This window comes from Vulpes lagopus, chromosome 6 (genome assembly GCF_018345385.1).
Source record: "Vulpes lagopus strain Blue_001 chromosome 6, ASM1834538v1, whole genome shotgun sequence".
NCBI classification, from domain to species: domain Eukaryota; kingdom Metazoa; phylum Chordata; class Mammalia; order Carnivora; family Canidae; genus Vulpes; species Vulpes lagopus.
Window position 1 is genome coordinate 91792175 of NC_054829.1, and position 24299 is coordinate 91816473.

The following is a 24299-nucleotide window of genomic DNA, read 5'->3' on the forward strand; positions in this document are numbered from 1 at the left end:
ATGCAATACTGTATCTTAAATATACAGGAATTTAGTAGATAGATATAAGATGAATTAAAATTAAATTAGATTAAAATTAAATAAAATCTCCCTCTTAGAGTTTACTTTCCAGACTGACTTTTCCGTAGTAAATATGGTTTATAGAAAATTATAATAGAGGAACCAAGCCATAAGTGACTCAATGCTAGACAACAAAGGAGTGTTGATGGAGGGAGGTGGGTGGGGGATGGGCTAGATGGGTGATGGGCATTAAAGAGGGCACTTGTGATGAGCACTGAGTGTTGTAAGAGATGAATGAATTCCTGGTTTCTACTCCAAAAACCAATATTGCACTGTATGTTAACTAACAAAATTTAATAAAAAATTATAATAATTAAGTTCCTTATTCTAAAATGTTCTTTGTCACAAGATACTTGGCTGGTAATTGTTTTATCATTGTGTAAATTCTTTCTCAAAATTCTGGTGTGTATTTAGTTTTTGCTCCCATAGGAAATGAGAAGTTATTATATAAAATTTTAATATATAGAAAGATTTTAAAAAGAGGAAAAACTGCTTCATTATTTTTTTAACATAGCCTCTCCCAAAATTTGTATTCATTACTTTTTTAAAAAAGATTTTATTTATCTACTTGAGAGAGAGAAAGAGGAAGCAAGAAAGAGAGCACAAGCAGGGAAGAGAGACAGAGGGAGAGAGAGAAGCAGACTCCCCCCTGACCAGGGGACCCGCTCGATCCCCAACCCCAGGACAATGACCTGAGCCCAAGGCAGACACTTAATGGATTAATCCACCCAGGTGCCCTTGTTTGCATAACTCTTATGCATGTTTCTATGCAATAAAATATAGTACGATATTTTAATTGTAGCATGTGTAGAACTTTGTCTTCATTTGTTGACTAACCTATCACATATTTTTCAAATGCTTATAAAGTAGGGTGGCCAAACATTCTAGTTTGCCAGGGACCGTCCTGCTTTTATCAATGAAAGTTTCACATCTTGGGACATCTACCAATCCCTGGCAAATTGGGATGATTAGTGACCTTGCTACAAAGATGGAGATGGCTAACAATAGACCAGAGTAATATTGAGTTTAGAGTGGAAGCGATATAATAAATTCTAAAACTACCTTATTTAGTCTTTTTCATGCTGTAGAATTTTTCAGTACTTTTATATAACAACAAACTTCCACAGTGTAAATGTAAAAAAAAGTTTATAAATCTATTCTTTAGCTTAGACTTTTGAAATATTTCTTACTTTTGTATTGTACACAACACTGATATGAAAATCTCTGATTACAACTCTTCCTTATGTTTATGGTAAATTTCTTTAAGATAGTCATAAGATATGGAATTGCTGGGTTGAAGAGTAAAGATTCATTAGGTCTCTGATACATGCTGCCAAGTTGCTCTCCAAAAATATCTTTTTTTTTCCAAAAATATCTTAACAACTTATATTTCCATCTATTCTTCTTAACTAGACACAAACTTTACTAATCTGGAATAGTTTTTCTATAGTTTATTGGTCAATCAATGTTTACCCAGGTATTCTATAAAATTACTCTAAAGGGCAGTAAAAGGAAATAAGCTTACATTGCCATATTAGAGTTTTAGTTAAAATGTAGCAATCTTATTATCCTCATTGGAACCAAAAATATCTCCTCAGGGCTCTAAAAAATTGATTTCCATTTGGCTGAGATGCTTAATGGGTAGTTGCATTAAAAAAGTTCTCAAAGTTGGAAGGCCTGATAACTCTGTTTAGATTGAGAAACTCTTATTTCAGGTGATCATATATGAATGAGAATAGCATGTCTTTCCTTTGTGACCAGAGGCTCTATTAGTCGAGATATTAAATCCACTTTCATGTAAGAACTGTTTTGTTTTGTTTTATTTTTAATCTGATTTGAGAGTTTTAAAGTAAGTTTAAAACTTGGCTGAAAAGTACATAATACCAGGAGTTGTGTTGTAGGGTAAGGATTCTGATAGAACTTTCATTTCCCAGGAGAAATAAGTCTCTACTTTTAATAAAAGAAATGTGTAATCTAAATCTGAATATGACCAAGTACAGGTAATCATCTTTTGGCTCAAGGTAGCTTAGTAACATAGAAAAATATAAATTATTAAAATACTATTTAGTTAATGGTTCTTCAGCACAAAAGAATAAACTTACTTAACCATGTTGTAGAGAAAATTTAATATTAGGTTTACCTATATAAATTTACCTATAACAAATTCTTATATATGTTTCATATCTTGTTAAGTCATAATAAATATGCCTACTAGTTCCAATTTTCATCAATTAAATGTTCAATCAAATTTGAAAATGCAAGGCTGAAATCATTTTGCTAATAATTAAGCATTTAGCACAGTGGATAAAAATATATTTACTTTGGTTTAGTAATGTTAAGCTAGCAAATATGTGTTTAATATTACATAATTTTTACAGCATTTCTCCACTATATTCAGCATACACTTTTACTCCACATTAAAATTGACTCATCATTAGAATGTGAATCCAGGGCAAAAGTTATATTAAAAAATAAAAATTTTATGGGTAAACATGTAAGCATATTAATTGCCTCTTTTATTTTATAAAATAAAGCCACTGTAAGCCTCATTTCAGCCCTTGTTCTCTTACCTCATTAACGATTGATAGTACAAGCATATGATAGAGCAAGTGAAGTGGAAACAAACAATGCAATTGAGCTAAAGAAATTTAGATTGGATTTGAATTATCATATAAGAATCATATAAGAATCAAGTTGCACTGTCTGGTAGAACTTAACATTTTTAGAATAAACAGGATATTAAATTCCATTTGCATAATAGTGAACATGTTTCATTGCATGAAACATTGAATTTTTTCTATATTGGTGCTCTGAAAACTATATTTAGTAAGAATTCATAGTATTAGTATCAGAACATCAAGTCTCCTAGAGAACAAAAGGGATTGAAGAGAAGAGAACAGAAGTCTTTGAAAATCTACCATGCTCACTGTATGCTGGGTCAGTAAATTTACTCAACAGTTGAAGTATTACTAATGTCAATTCTTTGACAGAACTAAAATTCAGAGAGCTATGCGAGTTTTTCAAATTTACATGGCCAACTGATGGTAGAACATTTCTTTAAATTCATGTCTATGGGACTCCTGGGTGGCTTAGCGGTTAAGCATCTGCGTTGGACTCAGGGCGTGATCCTGGAGTCCCGGGATCGAGTCCCACATCAGGCTCCCGGCATGGAGCCTGCTTCTCCCTCTGCCTTTGTCTCTGCCTCTCTCTCTCTCTCTCTCTCTCTGTCTCTCATGAATAAATAAATAAAATCTTTTAAAAAAATAAACTCATGTCTACCTCCCAAGTCCATAATTTCATCCATTAGATCACATGAATACTAATGGTAGACACTGGGATTATTATTTTTAAAATGTTTCTAAATATACCTACTTTTAAAGTAACACTCAAATAAAAATCATTGCACACATGTTTTTGTGCAATATGTAAGTAATTCTGTATGATAGACTCTAGGAGGCAAAATTTCTAGGACTAGGTGAATACATTCACTACCGATATATTTGATACTGCCAAATTATTTAGTTCTCTCTTCTCTCAGTAGTTTTCAATACATAGGGTGGAAGAGCTGCTGTTTTCTGTAACCTTGCCAGCAATGGAAATTATTAATATAATATCATTACATTATTTCATGATAATTTTATTCAATATAGGTAAAAAGTAATACCTAACCCAAGAAGATAATTTCATTTTTTGAGCATTTTGAGGAGAATTATTTTTAGTATACCAAAAACTCAAAAATTTTATTTTTTTATTCCACATTGCCAAGTTAAGTTTAACCATGGTGTTACATCATGATATAATAAAAATTGCTAGACTCTCTTATTTACAAACAAAAACTTTTTTGCATTAGCTCCCTAATAACTGACATTAGTATAGTTGGTGGAGCCAGTGATTTCAATCTAGCCATGATTCTCCTTTTTAACTATTGTTGACACAATATTTGTAAAGCTAACCCTTACAATTAAATACCTGGAAATCAGGAAATAATTTTTCCATCTTCAAAGATTGGTCAAAAGAGAAAACATCCTGTTAAGCAGATAGAGATAACTCAGGGTAATCTTTCCATCTCAAGAAACTTAATATAATCACATGTGTGAAGCCCTTTTCCTCATCTAAAATCACATTCGCAGGTTCTAGATAAGAACCTACATACCTTTGAGGGGTATTATGTAGACTACCAAAGAAGTCCAAATCACCGGTCATTAGCATCATTTATCATATATTTTTATTCATTGTTACTATGATCAACTGAAATGTAGTCTCTATAAGGCAGTTGTTTCAACAGTAAAGCTTCTGAATTGCATAATTGATTCATTACTGGTTTTGGTCATTTATTCAGAGAATCGTAGTCATTTTAAACTTTAGATTTCTCTAATGTATAGTATTGTAAAACTGCATGGCTGTCTCACACAAATGGTCCTACTGATTTATATCTCATTTTTTCCTACTTCTATCTAAATTAGGAAATATACAAAACATGATTAAGTGTTCAATTTCCATGGCTAAAACTACACAATTACTGGAAGCATTTTATCTGGGGATAACCTGCATACATTTGTGAAATTGCTTCCTTTTCTAATCTCTCCTCACTATCTGGAGCAATCTCCACCATGCTCTTCAGTCCTGGTTTATGGAAAAATTAATCCGGACATATTAGTAGCTGTGCTGGGCCAGGGGTGGGGGAGTAGGAAACATACTGGAAAAAAATGTCTCTGTAAGAATTAAAGATAAATAGCTGTGTCTTCTCAGAGCACTTATGCTAATATACATCAGTAGTCCCCAATAAGGTAATTTAGTATGTGATATTTCCATAACTTTACTTAATCATGGGCATTTTTTGTACTTGCAGCCTCAATTAACATCTTCAGCAACTAGTGAACCAAGGAAATACCATACATTAGGGATTCCAAGGCCTTCATTTATAATTGGGAAATCTGAAAAGCTTTAAAAATGAAATGTACTTCTTAATTTATTGGGAATCAAAATTGGTTAAACCAGAATGACGTGGGGCCATTTTCTATTTGTTTTTATATCTTTTCCATCCCACTTATTTCCAGGTACTGATATCTTTGCTATACAAGTAGTGATGATTTTGATTTGGGGGTGCTGATGCAAACTCCCCTGATAGTATTAGATAAAATATGGTACATACACAATATTGTTTTTCTAAAACCCAAGTATTCTGAATACTTAGACCACATTCCAGGGTTGGTGTTAAAGAATTATAGACCTGTAATATAAAAAGTATATGCATTCTTTCACAGATGACACGGAAGTCTTAGGAGCCTTACCCAGGAATGCTACAATAGTAGCATTCTTTGTTTTATCTGGAAATAGGTGCAGGCAGTAGGTCTTCCTCATTTTCCTGTGCCTGACACTACTAACCTGGCTGCATGAATACCTGTGCCCTGTTTAACTTCTGTGGCGGAGCTTGCACTGTCTTCAGGCTTACTTAAGGCCACTCCATGATCTGACTGGCATGCTACTTCTGCTGTTATCTTAGCCACAAGCAAGTTGTGCATGCACACATACGCAAGTACGGAGTTTTGCCCTTTCTATGTCATCCTTCCCAATAGGAGGCAAACATGGTGTATTACCTCTTATATTCCAAAGTTCTTACCTCTTCAAATACCATGCTCTCCTGGAGTGATTGCCACTTCCTTCCCCTCCCCTTCAGAGCAAAACTTGTAAACAAGCTGTCCAAATTCACATTCTGGACTCCTTCACTTGTTTCTCTCTTCAGCCCACTCCTGTTCACTGCACTTTCTCTTACCATGGTTACTTATCATCTCCACTGTGAAATTCATGGAGTTATCTGTCCCTACATTACATTAAAATTTGCCTAATCTAGTTTGTTCTTCAGTCTTGAAAACATTTTTCACATCACTCCTAATTTTAGTTTGTTTCTTCTTTCTTTCTGCCTACTTCAAGTGTCTTTCTCCTACATCTCTTCCAGAGATCTAAATGATGTAGCGATTTGTGTTTAGTGTGGGAGTACATCTTTCTGCACTCACTGCATTGATTCCACCTATTCTCATGGCTTCCAAATTCTTAAATTCACTATAACTTTCTGCTCTGCTTCAGATTCACTTATTCATTGTTGGTCTCCAAGGGTATGTATGACAAGATTTCCTAACTTTATGCTTCAAAAAATGAAAAAATTGTTGATAATTTTTTTCAAACCTGTTCCTTTCCTGCTATTTTCCTAACCTCAACAAATTATATGTCATTTATGAAAATTCTCTGTCCATAAACTTAAGGGTCATTCTTGAAAGACCATTTCTTTTGTACTCTGATTCATTCATTCAGAAGTGCTGTCACTACCACTTCAAACATACATCCGATTGTGTAACTTTTCACCATGACTCCTGCTCCTCTCGTCCTAGTTCACGTCACTGTTAAATGTCAATGAGAGTACTCCAATAACCCCTATCTCTCTGCCTCTTATCTTCTGTCCCTTGGGTAGCTACAAACATGATATTTTCAAAATGTAAATTAGTTCATGTCTCTTTTCTCAAAACCTTGGATACCTTCTCATCACATTCAGGTTAAAAGAAAACTCATACCAAATAGAATTGAAATCATTGAAAGAATTCAGTTACTTCCAGTATTCCAGTTCTCATACATGCATGTTTATAGGAGCACAATATACAACAATAAAAAGTGGAAACCCAAATGTCCATCACCCGATTTAGGATGAACCATGATATATTCACACACAAAGGAGTATTACCCAATCATTAAATGAATGAACTACTGATACATGCTACAACACGAATGATCCTTAAAAACATTATGCTAAGTGAAAGAAGCGATTCACAAAAGGTCACATTTATGGTTCCATTTATATGAAATATTCAGAATAGGTAAATCCCTAAATACAGAAAACAAGGTTCCTACTTAGCTCTTCAGCCTTGTCTCTACCACTCTCCATTTATAGCCCATTCTAGCCACACTGATCTCTGTTTATTCTTAATGTCTTAGCATCTGCTCCCTCAGTTTACATGTTACAGCTTTTCCCTCTGTTTGGCTTTCTCTTTTAGCAAAGCCTGGAATGGCTTATCCTGGCATTTGATTCGAGTATTTTCTTAAAATATCACACCCTCACAAAATATCACCTCCATAATAACTCAGGCTAAATTACCATAGAATAATAGTGGATTTATAAATCCAAATCTCCCCAAACATCCTCCAAAACCATATAGATTGCAAGCAGCATAACTACCCACAGAAAACATGTTTAGCATACCCAGTATGCAGGAAATACAATAAACTTAAAATTAACTGAACGTATGTTCAGTTTGTATGAATACAAACACCCTGAAATAGCAGAGCTGGTGCTGCCTACCACACTGAAGTAGGAAGACTGAGAATGTGAAACAAAAGAGAGGAAACGGAGGGTCAGCAATGGCTGACCCTGGGTAAAATTACCCCCGCTCAAGAGAGAGTTCCAATCCCAATGCTGAGAACACATGTAAGGAGATAACTGAGAACAGATCTAAGCATAGGTAAGCGGAAGGAAGGTGCTTGAAATTATGTGAGACCAAATGTTTCAATCTTGAGAAGATACTATTTCTAAGCAAGAAGGAGCAAAATACAAGGATATGGAATATTCTTTGGAACCTTTAAAGTTAAAGGTAAAAAAGAATTAAAATGTTAAAATTAAGGCCCCTAAAGAAACAAAAGATAATTATTGTATTAGAAAACCCTATTACATAAAAAAAGATACCTTCAATTAAAGAAGTTTCTCTTCACTTTAACGACAAAACGATGTGTGCATGAAGGAAGAATGATACAAAGCCACTGTAATTTCCTTTGTCCTCCCATCTACTATTGCTTGTCTAGGGGGGAAAAAGATATTTCCAAATGAAAGGAAAGTTATAGAAAGCACCCATACAAATCTACAATAAAAAGAATAGATAAATTGATTATCAAATTTTTTAACTGATGAGAATTCCTCCCCCACTTTCCCACATACACACAAAACAACCAAGAAACAGGCAAACTGAAACAACACACCCCAAACTCAGTTAACTATTCTTTTAAAAAAGCACTTGCAGATACGAAAATGAATATATTTTTGAATCAGTGGAACTCAAAAATAGAAATGGACAAAACAGAAAGGTGGGACATCAGAACTGAGTAGATCAGAAAAGAAGAGAGGGAAAAAAAAGACACTTCAGCAATAAAGGTTACACTGAAAGGTTATTAAGAAAGAAAATATTCTCACTAATTTTTTATAAGTACATTGATAAAGAGAATGTGTGGAGAGAAATTTAAAAAGCCAAAAAATAATAAAAATAAAGAGCTAAAAATAATCAGAAAAATAACGTAAATAGAGACAAAAGAGGATTGAAATTCTTAAAACTGGAATCCTTTAAGAAGAAAACCAAAACAACAGAACAAGGAAAAAATATTAAGGCAATTATTTAAAATTTTTTCAGTTATATATTGGAAGGGCACATTTCATTAACCTTTAAATAAACCCTGGAATAACTTTTAGTCCTTATGGATATTTTCTGAAAGTCCTCTGGGTTTCCAGGCAAAAGTATCAAGTTAGTTCCAAAGAAAAAGAAACAGGTTATCATCAAACCTCATAACAATATTTAAAATAAAACCATTGATGGAAACCTATATTTAAAAACACAAAGAAAGGTCATGTGAGCCATGCTGTATTCCATGTGTGAAAGTTATTTTTTAAAAAAGTTTTAAACTTGAAAGAGCTTAGAGAATACTGTATTCACTAGAGGATGAGCTTTATCCAACTTAGTTTTTATTAGGTAAACTTTGACAAAAAGCTTGACAGTGAACACTGAATATATTTAATTGTAGACTTAAGACTAAAAGATGTGAAAAGGGAGAGAACAGTATTATGTAAATATGTTATGTTCCTGCAAAGTAGGGATTTTCCAACATCAAACAAATGGAGGATAAAGAAGAGAAAAATGGAAAATATGTCATTAATTTTCACAAAGATAGATGGGGATCAAAGGATATCATTTAAAGCTTAATTAGTAAGCTAAAAAAATAGTGGACTAAGAAGCTTCATAAAAGCTTAACCCTTTTTCTTAAAGAACTCAAAATTTTCTGGGAAAGATAACATATTCAATATTTCTATTATAGCTAATCTCTGTAAAACTTTTCAAAAGTAACATTAAAAAATGTGTATGTCTAGAATCTTGGAAGGAATTTTCTAAAAATAATGAAAATTATATTGAGAATATAGAAATTTGTTGAAATTCTGGGCAGGAAATGACACACTGTATTTACAAGTGTGCTGTTTGTTAATTACAATGTTCAGAAATACAAATATGCCTTTGCAAATGAAGTAGTAGGCTTTTAAAATATCCTTACTTTAAGTTCTATTCTATTTGGAATAAGCCAACTTTTTTTCCTTTTCCTTTCTTCCTTCCTTCCGTCCTTCCTTCCTTTCTGAAAATGAATATATTTTTTGAAACTGCTCTTGCAAATTGTGTGTGTTTGAGTTTTGTTTTGTTTTGTTTTGTTTTGTTTTCTGTTTTTGTTCTTGTTTGGGTTTTTTTGGTGATCATGGCAGCAGTGAGATGATATTTCATGTAAATCGTCTACTTCCAAATGCATTTTAAAGCGTAGTGTGTAACAATTTCTGCTTTTGTGTTCTTTTGCATCAGCTATAGCTAGCTGTTTTTCAATATTTTTGCTTAATGAAGTCAAAAGCAATATAAACAAAATTTCCTCCACAAATGAATTTCATCCAGCTGCATTCAACTATGAAAGAGCTCACAGAAAAGACTACCCATTAATTTTCATTTCAAAAATATTTTGTAAAGTGGTTCATGGGCTTTGTTAATGACTTGCCTAATGTCCTCTGATCACCATATGCTGTCTTCACAAAATATCAGGTCTATGGAGAAATGGCCGTCCTGTTTTTTTTTTTTAGGTTGAGTTGTTGGGAATATATCACTAAGTCAAATCAGACAATTTCATTTCCTTCATCAAGTACTTCTGCAATCTGGTGGCATAAAAACAGAAATACTTTTAATTTATTCTGCTTCCTCTAGTAGAATGGCTACAGGTAAATAAGTGAATAGCTGAGTGAAACTGAACTTATTGAAAGAATTTATTGAATTCACTGTAACATATCTTTCCTACTCCAGGAGAAAACAAAAACATATGTTTTTGCAGGATGATACCTGAGTGGACTACTGTCATTCTAGCTTAAACTGGAAAAAAAGCTGCTCTGTAAAAAGGAGAGAAAATAATCACAGTATGCTGAGAGGACAGACAGAAAAATGCTCATCCAACACTAGGGACCTCATCAGCATTAAGGAGAACAGTCATTCATCTTGTAATGAACACACAAAGCCAAACCCAAATAGAAACAAAAGACTTTTCCTGGAGAAATGTCTATCTTATTAATATGCTGTGTTTATAGAATTGTGTTGTTTCATTCTTCTTTGTAAGGCAGAAATCCCACAGTATCTTAATTCAGTTTGTTGTTGTTGTTGTTGTTGTTGTTTTCCTTACCATCTAGAGTTGGAGAGCTTGGTTTCTGTGCTTCTATTGGCAAGTTTTTCTAGAAGATATGTACTCTGCTCTGGCTTCAGATATGCTGTTAATTGTCTTGTATTAGAATTCACTCATGTGGTGGGATGCTTAAAGGCATTGCAGTCCATTCCCCTAATTCAGCATCATGCCCTGGAAATCTGTGAGGTTCCCCAGCTTTTTGAAGATACCTCTTTTCAAAGATTTTGCCTTCAGTTTTCTCTGGGGTTCCTTGTTTATCCTTCTGGACTCACTCCCCTCTATCTTAGAAGATATTAGTAAAAGTTATCAGGATTCTGTTAACTAACCTTCTTTCCACAATATTTTGAGGGAGAAGGGAGGAAAGCCAAGCTGTCAGCTTCCACGTTTGATATTTATGGCAGGAAGTTATCCACTTTATTTTGTTTGTTCATTTGACAATAAGGTACTTTTTAAAATTTTAATTATTTAAAATCTTTCTCATTAGGTATTAAGGAGTTAATGGTAGATGAATATATGATCCGGTTTCATCCTACCATCTCAACTCATGGAATGTGTTTCTTTTTTTCTTTTCTTTTTTTTAAATATTTATATACATATATATGTGTACATACAGACATATGCATATATTTTGGGGGGGTGAGGTTCGCACTTAAAGAGTTTCACTGTTGTCATTCATTGATTATGTGGTGTGCTTTTCATTATACTTGACAACTTTTTTTTAAATGTCATGAGGAGCACATAATAATATATCATGTTCCAAACAAGAAAATGGAAAGAGATAAAGTAGCTTTGGGACTGGGAAATGCTTGACTTTCGTTTTATCTGAAGTTAATTCTAAGATGTTTCTGTGGCTGAACACATAGTGCTGTTTAATAGAAAGAGCAATTCTGGAATTCTCACTTGCTTGTTTTGTCATTTTGGTTTCTAAGTCAGATCTCCTAACTTCAGTTTTATTATAGAAGTGGATGCCTATGATTAAGTGGTACCTGTGATGAATTCAGGGACGGCGGTGATGTGTGTTTATTTAAAAAAAAAAAAAAAAAAAAAGAAGTGGATGCCTATATGTTAGCAAATTGAACTCCAATAAAAAAAAATATTTAAAAAAAGGAAGTGGATGCATTCTATAGCTTATGAACAATACTAAAGTAGCTTAGCTTTACTTCTTCCCTAAATGAGATGTGAGCCATAGGCATGGAGACCGATCACCTAGAAACTTCATGAACTCTAAAATTTCTTCATGTTGAATCATTTTGCTGCAAATGAGAGTTGAACATGTAAGTGTACCTGGGATAAGAAGAGCCTGGGAGGATGCCTGGGGGCTCAGCAATTGAGTGTCTGTCTTTGGCTCTGGGGGTGAACCCAGTCGGAGGATAGAGTGCCGTGTTGGACTCCCTGCAAGAAGCCTGCTTCTCCCTCTGTCTATGTCTTTGCCTCTCTCGGTCTCTCATGAATAAAAAAAAAAAAAAAAAAAAAATCTTAAAAAAAAAAAAAGAGGAAGAGCCTAGGGAGGAATAGTTCCCAACTGCAACTTTTATCAATACTCTTAATTCCATTCTTTCCTTTTTAGATGAAGGTAAATCAATTGAAATACTATTTACCACTTACTTTTGCATTTCCCTCTCTGCCTTTTCTTTCCTTTGTTTCTCTTTCAAACCTGAAAGATGCAGAAATGTGTTTTTAGTCAAAACTATGAATTCACATACATACCCATATATACACTACACGTACACTGCCTAGCATCACCCGTATATACTATATACCTAAATTTCTTATTTATATTATGATCATCTACATAAAAGTAAAACATATCAATGAAAATATCTGAAAAACATGGCTAAAAAAAAATAAAAAATAAAAAAAAAACATGGCTAGCCTATTTAGGCCTAGGACAACCTAATTCAAATCTCAGTGCTGGCAGATTATTTCCACATCATGATCCATGGCATGTATCATCCAGGGCTTGATTTTGGAATTGTCCTTCTTTCAGATTAAGTAAAGCAAGATGACTGAAGTCTTGGGAAAAGAAAATACTAAAGGGCAAGGAATGCTCTAGTGATTTAAAAAAAAAAAAAAACCTGTTTTGGGGGGGCGCCTGGGTAGCTCAGTGGTTGAGCATCTGCTATTGGCTCTGGTCATGATCCTGGGGTCCTGGGATTGAGTTCTGCATTGCGCTCCCCACAAGGAGCTTGCTTCTCCCTCTGCCTATGTCTCTGCCCCTCTCTCTGTGTCTCTCATAAATAGATGAATAAAATCTTAAAAAAAAATAAACTGTTTTTGAAATCTCTATAAATACTAGTTATCCTAAGATATGGAGAATGGGATAAAATTGCCATGAGATAGCTGGGTCCTTTTACTTACTTATTCAAAATTATTTTTACTATGAAAAATTAACTCACTCTGAAGAGATGAGAAAGTTATAGCTGAGCCAGACTATACATATGTTCGTGTGCATATGTAGTTTTACACATACATATGTATATAGTCTGTTTATAAGATATGTATGTATTTAAAACAAAAATACACATCACATTGTCATTGAGCATGAAATTAAAATAATCATCTAGAAGCTCAAAGTGAAGATAGCACTTTTAATTTAATATTCTGACAGCTTTGGGCAACCCGGGTGGCTCAGCGGTTTAGTACCTCCTTTGGCCTAGGGTGTGATCCTGGAGACCTGGGATCGAGTCCCATGTCAGGCTCCCTGCATGGAGTCTGCTTTCTCCCTCTGCCTGTGTCTCTGCCTCTCTGTCTCTGTGTCTCTCATGAATAAATAAATAAAATCTTAAAAAAAAAATAATCTCTGACAGCTTTGCTGAAATTCAAATGGGATTTTTTTTTTTAAGATTTTATTTATTTATTCATGAGAGACACAGAAAGAGGGAGAGAGGCAGAGACACAGGCAGAGAGAGAAGCAGGCTCCATGCAGGGAGCCCGACATGGGACTCAATCCTGGGTCTCCAGGATCATGCCCTGGACTGAAGGCGGCGCTAAACCGCTGAGCCACCCAGGCTGCCCTCAAATGGGAAATTTTATACAAGTTGCTTACCTGACAGTATTGATATGAGGATTACTATTTATGAGATAAAAACCTTTGTAAACTGCTTTGACCCTTGTGAAAGGAAAACTAGTAGTGATTAAAGAATAACAGCTGCTTTCCTTTTAACCCCAATCTGAGATCGGATCTCCTTTCACAGTGGTAGAAGAATCTGTATAATGAAAAGGATTCAAGTAGGCAGATGGTTTTAAGAGACGGTACGGATGATCATGAGAAGAGTTTTATAGCTTTCTCTTGTTTGTTGAGAGTCTTTTTTAAAAAAAATCTCTATTTATTGTGGATAACTTCATGTTTATTGGCACCATATGCTAATACTATGTAAACACAGGATGTCTATATATTTAGTTAATATTTCACTCACTGAACTCAGTAAGTTAAAAAATTTAAAGTAAGTCAGCATATATCATACATATGTTGCTCATATTTGATAGTTTGAGCAAGGGTACTAAAAATATAAGGGTTTAACTTGTGGACATATATGTGTGTGTGTGTATATACATATATAATGTACTAAATGAATGAGTGTGCATACACATAATGAAGGTTTTGTTTCTGTACTAGGGGTTTTATCATCTTCAATTTTTTAGTATATATTATGTATATATGTATTCCCTTTACTGTCATTATTAATTCATACTTTGTGGCTGTCTAATAGGTAGGGTAAGCCATATATCTATCTATTAAAACTGTATTGGTACCAAAACATTACTAGATATTTTGATTACTTCTTAATAATTCTCAATCATAAATTACTTACCTCATCCACTTTCAGTATTTATAAATAGGAGATAAATACCATATATCTATGTATTTTAGTGAACAATATTTGAGGCGTAATTCTGAGCCAGGATTTTGTAAAGCTTAAGGTGGGACTAGGGCGATGAAGTGGAAGAAGGGTCAAAGATTATGAAATGTTGGCAAATACTGGCAATAGCTTTCCAAAAGATCAAATTCCATGGAAAGACTAGATTCATGGTAAGTAATTATAGAACAATATATATCATAATATGAATATGCCTAGGTAAAATTTTGAGCACTTTGTTTTAAAAAGGAGGATAAGTTAATTCTGCTTACAAATCAGTTGAAAGCCATATCTAACTATGGATTTTCTGAGTGCCAGAGGAAAGTGGTCATATTAAGCACAAAGAAATGTGTGCAAATAAAAACACTAATAAGACAAAGTTATTTGAAGGGAAAACAAATACTTATCCAGGATAGAAGATGGACTTTAAAGAACTAGGGTGGTAGCTAGAGGCCATTGTATGACTAAGTATTACATCAAGGTTATGTAGGCGTCACAGAGAATGTGAGTCATAGTAGTCACATAAGAAACTTGTGTTTTAGAAAGGTCAAACCTAACAATATAGAGAATGTGCTGGGAGATTTGTTAAGGGAGAGTTTATATGATACCCAGTATAATGTTAATGAGTTTTCCCTGAAAAATGATTTGTGGTCAAATGCAACTGAGAAATTCTCAGTCAATATAAATAAGCATTTTTCAAAGACAGACTAATAGATTACTTGATATTTTAACATGTTAATATGTACTGACATACATACAGACACATAAACATATATATGTAATAGTGTCTCCATCATTATCTTATTTTCCTGTAGGAAATATACCCATGCATATATATTATATGTATATTACTCAAGCATATACAACTAATTAAATGGTGTAGCCAAAGTCTAACTCATATATGTTTAACTTCAGGGCTGTCAACCACAGTAGAGTCATTTCACTGGGAAAAAAAAAAAAAAAAACTGTAAGTAAGAGGGACAGAGAGGAGAAAGAAACTCAAGGGATGATCAGACTATAGTACCAACAGGATTTGTTAACCGCTGAATGTTGGAGTCTTAATACAGAGGCTTCACAAGATAAATTAATCCCTTTAACATATGTGCAAAGCCATGCTTATGGATACATATGCCTTATTCCAAAAACAGGATTTCCAGCTTTGGCTTCAGATTCTCAAAGGTATTTGAAACCACTAAAAGAATAAGACCCACTGGTAGTAAACCAAGTCTGTAACTCTGAAGTTAGATTAGTAGATCCAAAAGGGGAAATAGAAAATGAGGGAAACAATCGAGAATGCAGTGTTCCAGATGTCAAAGCAATGAGGGAGCTACAAAACAGGTTTTAGGGATTAAGAACAGAGATACTAGAGCCGACTACATAGACACAAATCCTGGTTATTACCAGTAGCTAAATTTTGGTCAGGTTATTTACCCCTTTATGAAAATTTTCCACATGCATAATATAAATTAAAATAACAACCTACCTCATAGGATAGTAATGAACATTAAATGGTTTTACATAAGTTACTACTTAGCAAAGGGCCCAATACATAGGAAGTAATAAATAAGTGTAAATCAGGAACAAGGATCTTCTCTGGGGTAACCTATATACATATGCTATAATCCTCACAGTAATCCATGAATCAGATATTCTGAATCCCATCATGCAATAAAGGAGCTATCATTAAAACCAATGGGACTAAAACAACGACAACAACAACAAACAACTAAGCTGACTCCAGTTTTGTTTGACTCTAAACCCAAGCTCCTTCAACGATACTCTATGGTCATTGCAGAATATTAAATGAGAGGATTTTCAATAGGCATAGGCGTGCCAAATTCTATAAAAGAAGAATACTGAAACATGAGCAATTGGGCTTCTTGGAGGGAATAAGATCATAAAAAAAAAAAAAACAACTTCAAAAGAATGGACTTGATTGATGGTAGATTGCAATAAGAGGTAAGGCATAGAAACAACAAATACAGAATAAACTCTGAGGTTTGACATTAAAGAGGAGGAAAAGGATACAGTATTATCTGTGAAACTTTGGAGGCTCCTGGGTGGCTCAGCTGGTTGAGTGTTCAACGCTTGATTTTAGGTCAGATCATGATCTCAGTCTTGAGATCAAGACCTGCATCAGGCTCCTTGTTCAGCATGGATCTCTATCTCCTTCTGTCTCTGTCCCTTCTTGCTCATGCATGCTCTCTGTCAAATTAATTAATTAATTAATTAATTAATTAAATTTTTCCAATGGAATTTGTGTGTGTATATGTACAATTTTGTGTGTGTGTTAACATTTTTTACTTTTGTATGTTTGAAAGATGAGTGAGCTGGAGCATCCTAGAATGTTCAGGGGAAGGAACCTTGAGAAAGAAAAATGGTATAAAAGAAAGAAGAAAATTTTGACGTATCAAAAATTGGGGTAGACATGCCCTATGGCCTTTATTAACCGAGTGATTCAGTCACACAGATTAGTAACACTTCCTAAGTGCTTACAATGCATTGTGCACTATTTTAAGTGCTGTGAACCAATTCATGCGATTCTTATAACAGCCTTTTGAAGTAGCTACCATTACTAAGTGGATAGTGAAATATAGAGAAGTTCCTATAGGAGGCAGCGCTGTTACTTAAACTTTTATATTTGGACTCTAAAATTCATGTACTTACTAACCTTAGCTCACTGCCTTTCTATGTAACACCCACCTGGGCAGTTGGAAGTGGGAGGCTCATTTAGAATCTTTGAACATTGTGGAATGGAGCGACATCTGAAGAAAGAAAAATGGAAAGAAACTAAAGCATTAAGGTAGGACCAAGTGGAAAATGAGGAGAAAGAGGAGCCAAAACAGGAGACAGACCATTAGAAGATTCTAGAAAGAAATTGGCTTAGAGAGAGGAAAAGAAAAATGAGGAGAAATGCAAGCTACATTAGATGCCAAGTAAAGTGTGTTATTATAATTAAATGGCTTTAGTCATATCTAGCTCATTTATTTTTAGAGTAAGTTACCACATTATTAGGTTTGAAATTTGGTCTATTTCTTTAAAAAAATTGAGTTGCATGAGTAGTTTCAACTACCTTATAAAAAACGATTCTGTCTTCTGCAGTGCTTCTGTCAATTTGTGGAGTAGTTGCACAGATAAAAATGAAATTATATAAGGGAAAATATGTCTGGAAATACCCAACCGTAAGGATAACGACTGAATATTAAAAAGTATTAAATTTGGAAACTTTATCAAAAATTCTTTAAATTAAAAAAAAAAAACACCTTTTAATTTCCCTAAATATCTTGTGTCTTTTAAAAATTACCACTACACTCTTTGAGGAAGACCTGGGGGCAGCCAGAGCGGAGCCCAGGATGCTCCTGCTCCTGCTCGGGCCTCCCCACCGTCCGCGAGGGGCAAGGCGGTCAGGAAGCCAGCCACGGCCGTGGCTTTGAAGACGCCGGGAAGACACCCGTGGAACCAGAGGTGGCGATTCACCCAATTAGAATTACCCTAACGAGCCGCAACGTCAAATCTTTGGGAAAGGTGTGTGCCGGCCTGATCAGAGGTGCCAAGGAAAAGAATCTCAACGTGAAAGGGCGGGTGCGGATGCAGCCGACCGGGACTCTGAGAGTCACCGGGAGAAGGACTCCTGGGGGAAGGCTCTAAGACTTGGGGTCGTTCTCAGATGAGGATCCACAAGTGACTCATTGATCTGCACAGTCTCCATCAGTGTTGAGCCTGGAGTCGAGGTTGAAGTCACCGCCGCAGATGCTTAAATCAACCTTTCTAATAAATTGATTATCTGTTGTTAAAAATAAATAAATAAATAAATAAATAAATAAATAAATAAATAATAATAAAATAAAAATTACCACTACATATCAGACATGATACTGTGCTTCCCTTGAAGGTGTTTTTTTTTTTAATTTAATTTAATTTTATTTTTATTTTATTTTATTTTATTTTATTTTATTTTTATTTATATTATTTTATTTTAGTTCTATACCTTTATTTGACAATCAGCGATTAGTTCTCATCCACATTAACAGTCTGTAGATTTTTGAAAGTGGTGACAGGTATGTAGGTAACCAGCCTGTAGAGCTTGTTTGGTGAACTTCATCCTCATTACGTTTTCTGGACAACCGCACAGGCATGTGGTATGGAACATTCCTTATTCCTTCGGCCCGGACAGCTTCGTTGAACCCGGCGTCAGTGTGCACATCTGGAGTTCCCATCTCCTTCATGGCAAACTTCCGGATGTCTTTGAGTGCCCGAGGGGCACACTTCTCGAAACCCGCTCCGTGGGTACGTTTGTGAATGTTGATGGTGTGTTCTCTGGTCCCTACCTCGTTGATGGCAGAACCGCCCTTCTTCTTCTCGCCACCCTTCTTTGTGGGAGCCATTCTGCCGGGCCCTAGTTGGAAAGGAAGACCCCTTGAAGGTTTTTGAAGATATTTTGCAAAACCAAGAATATAAATGCTATCACATAAATTACTTTATAATTATTTTGTCCATAAAAATTGTGGATTAAATAAATCTGTTTTTCCTATAGAAAAATGAAACAGTCTTAGATTTTAAAAGAATTAATTTCATATATGTAGTTGAGGGTGGCTTTTAAAAAAAAAATAAGTACATAATTAATTTTCAGTCTGCCCTATAGTTAAATATAAAATTCGCTGGAACATGAAAACTTCTCTATTAGTGATGCTATGATCAAGCAACATTTTTATAAAAAAGAGTATTTATTAAATGTAAACATGCATTTGTATTTTTCTTTTCTATCTTCTATTCCTCACTTAAGAACTAAACATTCTAGGTTTTATTAACTACTTAAAGAAGAATAAAAAATATATATTTTTAAATATTTTATTTATTTTTTCATGAGAGACAGAGAGAGAGAGAGAGAGGCACAGGCACAGGCAGAGGGAGAAGCAGACTCCACGCTGGGAGCCCAACTTGGGACTCGATCCTGGGTCCCCAGGATCACTCCCTGGGCTGAAGACAGGGCCAAACCGCTGAGCCACTTGGGCTGCCCAGAATAAAAAAAATATTAATCTTTCCCTATAGTATCTTAACTGACTAAGGATTTCAGTGGCTATACTTCTTTGAATACTAAAGAACAAAAATTATTTTGATCTCTATTATATCCAGACTTTTTTGTTCCCTAGTATTAAGTTTTTTGTTGTTAATATGCAGCTAAATGAATGTCATCTTTTGAAAAATCTTTTGGTTAATAAAAAGAAGAAAGTAATGAATATTTGCCCTTACCTTTTATTGTTTTTTAAATAAAAAATATTGGAAAACTGAACATCTAAATTTCAATCATTAGAAAAATAAAAGCCATCCTTTATAACAAGAGGGTTTTTGTTTTGTTTTTATTTTTTTTATTTTTTTTTATTTTTTTTTTATTATTATTTATTTATGATAGTTACAGAGAGAGAGAGAGAGAGAGGCAGAGACACAGGCAGAGGGAGAAGCAGGCTCCATGCACCGGGAGCCCGATGTGGGATTCGATCCCGGGTCTCCAGGATCGCGCCCTGGGCCAAAGGCAGGCGCCGAACCGCTGCACCACCCAGGGATCCCTGTTTTGTTTTTATATTTTACCTCAGTACTTCCTATAGCTTTAACTTACTGAGAAAAAGCCATGAAAGGCTTCCGCAAAATACCCATTCCTAATCAGAGGTATGACCCAGAGCATTTCAAGATCATCAATTAAAATAGCATTTTTCATCTAAAGCCTCAAATGTGGTACATGGTACATTTAGTTGTGAAAGGGATTACAAGCCTAAATGAAGAAGGCTTTATCTTAGTAAGGGAAATTATTCTAGCAAAATGCTAAGGGACTTCAATATGAATTGCACTTGGCATTCTCTGAGGTTTCCTGTAGTGTAGTGTCTGAGTCTTAAAATTTATATATCACTGTAGTAAGCACCAATCAAGGAGGGTTTTTCATCCTTACTGCTAAGAATCCATGACACTCACTAACTCCATCTATTAAAAAAAATACAATATTTTTACAGTATTTATACTGTTACATAGAAATTAAAACCAAAACCCAAGTAGTCTATTAGGCACATACAACCAGTCATAAAGTATGAGACATTTTTGTCTATATCAGTCCCTTAATAGATTTGTAGAACATATCCTTAATTATCAGTTAGCAAGTGGATTGTAGAAATTGTATGTGATAGGGCTTCTTTGGATATTAAAACTTAATTACATAATAAGAAGAGAACTCCCAACAGAATTTTATTATATGAAACATGCTACAGTCTCACTATTCAGTATAAATTATTTTTTCTTAAGGAGAGACTGATAAAATTATTAAGCAATGAAATGTTGGGGAATACTAAACATTTAACTGGTTTATTAAGAATGATTATTTCATTTTAATTTTAAGATACCAATGTGCTTTGTTAAAAAAAAAATACAGGAAAGTTTCAGGTACTCAAAGACTAGTTATATGATCAGTTATCTATATGACACTTTATTCCAGACTTGCCCTTAGCTTTCCCTGTAGTGGTATCATTGTTCATTTCTTCATCCTAAATTGAAATAGAAAGAAAAACTAAATAATGTCATCTTGTTTGGCTCTGTGTTTGATGAGAGAAAATGTTGACATTGGATTAAAGTGGAGCTGTTATTTATTTCAAGTCATTATTCATCCATCACTAGTTTTCACTAAAGAAAAGTTAGCTCTGGTTTACCCAACAACAGATCAATTCTGTTTTAAGAACAATTTGTAAAGCTTGGGACAACCATGAATATAAAATAGTATAATTCATCAGGTCATAACAATAGACAACCAAAAATGACTAATGAAAATCTAACTTCACTACTGGCCTAAAAAGAAAATAAGTTAAGATTTCCTAGACCTTCTTTTTTGTAGGATTAGGTCTCCGTCTTTCTTATTATTATCTGTTTCTCTCTACTGTGATTACCACAGTGGCATAATTATCAATGGAAAGCTGAAAATCTTAGTGAGTTGTAGGAAAGCATTGGCATAAAGAGGCTCAGGTGAAGGATGGACAGACTCCAACTCTATAAAAACTTGCATGAAAAGTGGAAAAACTAAACCAACATCCCTTAAGTTTCCATCTCCAAAAAGAAAATATATATTTAATTTTGCTTGTACTCACAGTTATGTGAGTTATCCAGCTCAAGAAGGAGTCAAGTGTGTATTTAGCAATCCCAAGAAACGTGGAGAGAGCCCTACAGTGTCCATCATGAAATCTCTTTATTGATCAGTTTTTCCAGATGGAATTCCATTGCGTATCCTTAAGGATCTACAAACCCCCATAAGATTTTACTTTTAAAATTAGACTTTACTTTTATCAGTGTTTATATATGCATCGATATATACACATACATGTACCTGAAGAACTATATCACAATCTTATAACCAACTACCTCCCTGCATTTTTATTATCTATATAATTCTATATCTGTATCTGTGTTGGTACCAAGTAATGAATAAGTGCTTTTGTTACTTGTCAGTTTGAGTTTCTCAAACTTCATCCAATGACATATTCTTGGCACCTAAAAGTTTTCAAATTTAAGAAACACTGGCATAGATGACTGAATTAACCAATTGCTGCCATCAGTTCTGTCATGATATTTAGCCCCGGGTGAACTTCTGAACATAAAACATCAGAAAAATCACCTACACTTGGGTTATCATCACACTCTCCATGTTCACATCTTTGTACTTTTATAAGAGCTATCTTAAAAATAATTTAAAAGGGGAGAGCACAGACAGCCTGCCTGGACTCACCTGGCCTTCTGGGCTTCACTGGCACCATAGCCTCCTCTTTCCTAATGGCTACAAATATCAGCCCAAAGCCTGAGGTAATTCTCTTAAATGGTTCCATTCCTTTTACCCACCTTTCCTTTTATCAGCTCCAGGTGGATATGGATTAGAGAGAAAGAGAAAGAGAGCAAAAGCAGGGGGAGGGGGTAAGGGACAGAGGTAGAAGGGGAAGCAAACTCTTTGCTGGGCAGGGAGCCTGTGTGGGGCTCCATCCCAGGACTCCGAGATCATGACCTGAGCCGAAAGCAGACATTTAACTGACCGAGCCACCCAGGTGCTTTCTTGTATAAAATCCAAGATTTGATCATTGTTTCGAGACTTTAAAGGGTAATATATTAAATAGTGTAGGGTATGTAGTTAGGAGCATGAATTCTGGATCCAGATTGCCTGTATTCAGATTCTTTGCTCTGCCACTTACAAGTTGTGTGACATTGAACCTGATATTTGACTTCTTTATGCTAAAGTTCACAATTTTTAAAATAGGCATTAAAATAGCCCTTAACTTATATATACTGGTTGACAAATTCACAAGCATATTATTAAATAAATTAATACATATTAACCATATTTAATTTGTACAAATAACTTAATTTGAAAAAATTAAACTTTTAATGTGATGTTCGGGTGCAATGTCATATTAAAATTACAACCATGTTGGGGATCCCTGGGTGGCGCAGCGGTTTGGCGCCTGCCTTTGGCCCAGGGCGCGATCCTGGAGACCCAGGATCGAATCCCACGTCGGGCTCCCGGTGCATGGAGCCTGCTTCTCCCTCTGCCTGTGTCTCTGCCTCTCTCTCTCCCTCTCTCTGTGACTATCATAAATAAATAAATAAATAAAAAATTAAAATTACAACCATGTTTTCATGATAAAAATAATGATATGATGCTACCCAGGATGTTCTGCTGTAATACCCCCATGACATTTTCTTTTCCAAGCCTAACATGACGTTTACTTTAATTTTATTAGACATAAAATCTTAAAAATCTGTGAAAGGTGAAAAGAAATAATTCTTTTTCCATAAATATATATTTTTAAATATTTTATTTATTTATTCATAGAGACACACACACACACAGAGAGAGAGAGAGAGAGAGAGAGAGAGGCAGAGACACAGGCAGAGGGAGAAGCAGGCTCCATGCAGGGAGCCTGACGTGCGATTCAATCCCAGGATTCCAGAACCACACCCTGGGCCGAAGGCAGGTGCTTAACTGCTAAGCCACCCAGCCAACATTGTATATCTCAGGATCATTAAAAGTTTTCTTGCACATGCCATTGTAGCAAATGGATCCTCTTTACTGGAAAAAAAAAAAATAAAAGAAAGAAAGAAAGCTAATAAATGATGAAGAACTTAAGATTTTTTTTTTTAAAGAAAAAATTTTTTTTTTATTCATGAGAGACACAGAGAGAAAGAGAGAGAGACAGAGAGAGAGAGAGACTGAGAGAGAGAGGCAAAGACACCAGCAGATGGAGAAGCAGGCTTCCTGCAGGGAGCCTGATGTCGGACTCCATCCCGGGTCTCCAGGATCACACCCTGGGTGGAAGGCAGGAGGTAAACCACTGAGCCACCCAGGGATCCCAAAGAATTTAAGTTTTTTATAACTTTTCTGATCACAAATAGTCAAAGACTAAACTGCTGAATGTAAGTTTAAAATGGAATTACAGGGATCCCTGGGTGGCGCAGCGGTTCAGCGCCTGCCTTTGGCCCAGGGCGCGATCCTGGAGGCCCCGGGATCGAGTCCCACGTCGGGCTCCCGGTGCATGGAGCCTGCTTCTCCCTCTGCCTAGGTCTCTGCCTCTCTCTCTGTGTGTGGCTATCATAAAAAAATAATAATAAAATAAAATAAAATGGAATTACATTTATTATTACCAAAGAATATCTGAAACCAAATAGCAGCCAACTTTTTATATTCATAGAAAATCTTATACAACCTAATATTTGTGATAACTTTTTCATTATACAGCATGAAATTTCATTGTTTGTATTTTTTAAGAAGTTTAAAAGCAAGTAAATTGTTAATAATCCTGCCATTAAATACATGTTCATTAATAATTAATATTTGAGGTATCTGTAGTTTTTTGCAGT

At 34.8% G+C, this 24299-nt stretch overlaps 1 protein-coding gene and 1 pseudogene across 2 annotated transcripts in view; both read left to right on the top strand.

Moving 5' to 3' along the window:
* GRID2 (glutamate ionotropic receptor delta type subunit 2) overlaps positions 1-24299 on the top strand; it is a 1439737-nt gene that overhangs the window by 690160 nt on the left and 725278 nt on the right. The window lies entirely within an intron of this gene.
* LOC121493293 lies at positions 17177-18181 on the top strand (annotated as a pseudogene).